The 1,432-nt window shown below is 65.9% G+C and overlaps 1 protein-coding gene across 1 annotated transcript in view; it reads right to left on the reverse strand.

The window, feature by feature from the left end:
- Window positions 1-1,432, reverse strand: part of LOC113213970 (zwei Ig domain protein zig-8-like) — a 138,540-nt gene that overhangs the window by 135,087 nt on the left and 2,021 nt on the right. The gene's annotated exons all lie outside the window — the stretch shown is intronic.

The following is a 1,432-nucleotide window of genomic DNA, read 5'->3' on the forward strand; positions in this document are numbered from 1 at the left end:
CTATATCCACTGCCTCACATACTGCTGCATCCCGATGCCTCCCCCTCCTGCCCCACTGCCCCCCACCCTTCGGCGTCCCAAGCTCCACGACGCCATTTCTCACGAGGGCTGCTCGCACGGAAGTCTGATGAAGCGCACTTTTGTTATTGTTTCGAGAGGATAAGATCTCACTTTACGAGAGAGGACGCCGTTGGACGCCGTCGAGTGCGCTCCGCCCCCGGCTCGGCCCCGCGGCGGCGTCCCATGCAGCGCGCCGCGCCCCACAGAACCCGAAAGCAGCGGTGGTAGCGCCCCTCGCCTAGGGGGGAAGGGGAGGGGGCGCCGGCAAATAGAGGGCGCAGAAAAATAGAGAAGTGTCCTCCACTGGGGTGATGAGGCCATCAGCATGTAAATGCACGTCCCACCTCACGAATTTTCAACACGGAATATTGCTTCCCGTCCCCGGCCCCGGCCCTGCACTGCCCTGCTCGACCCCTGCCTCTGCGCAATTTCTCTTCCTCTTTGTCTTTTTGCCGCGCGCACCTCCGCAGCGCAGCGCACCTAGGCTTCATTAGGGGTGGGAAGATGCACTGGGGCCTCCTCGAGGTCGGGGCGCCGCGCCGAGCAGCGCCGAGCAGCGCGCTCCTGAATACACCCCCGGATCCGTGTAAACTAAACCGAAGCAAAGGGGGCCGGGGCGCCGGCGCCGCCGTCACACTGCGCTGTACTTTGTGGGGGCCGGGGCGGAGACAACGAGAAGAGTTTTAATTAAAACAACCTGCTCTCCTCTCTACACGCGGGGCCGGAGGAAGGGGGGGGGCGCCAGGACTAGGGCCACCCGCCGCCGCCGCCGCGCCGCCCCGAGACCACATGCTGAGTGGGGAAGTGCTCGGGGCGGGCTGGGCCTGGCCGATGAGGGAGGCAAGGCCGCCGAGGAGGGGGGCGCGTCGGGGCTGTCAGGAGGGGCTCGGGGGTGAGGACGACGGGGGGACAGCCGCCGCACGCACCTGCTGCAGGCCGTCCCGTACACGCAGCCCGACACTCGGCTGGGGAGAAAGAAATTACCGGCGATGAAACTATGAAATTAGACAGTACTCCGCGTGGGGTTGCAGCCAAGACGTGACCCCAACACCCTCGTCGAAGTTGTAGAAGGCGGAGTAGTGGTCGGTGGCGGTGGTGGATCGGCTGTGGCAAAGGGCGCCAAGCTCGCCAAGCCGCGGGCGGCGGGAGGCAGCACCACAACACGACCCTACGGCCGCGGCGCGGCTGTCCCTGTCCCGCCTCCTGCTGCTGGACGTGGAGTTTGCTTCCCCCGCCCGATGTATATGGGGACACGGTTGGGTCAAGGGTGGTTGGCGCCTACCGGCAGCGCGGGTAGAGGATTGGGGAGGAGGGGAAGGGGGCGGGGGCATCCCGCTGGGACTTGGACCGGGATCCACAAGCAAAGCAGGAA

The sequence above is a fragment of the Frankliniella occidentalis genome, unplaced genomic scaffold, assembly GCF_000697945.3.
Source record: "Frankliniella occidentalis isolate FOCC.00 unplaced genomic scaffold, Focc_3.1 Scaffold29, whole genome shotgun sequence".
NCBI lineage: Eukaryota > Metazoa > Arthropoda > Insecta > Thysanoptera > Thripidae > Frankliniella > Frankliniella occidentalis.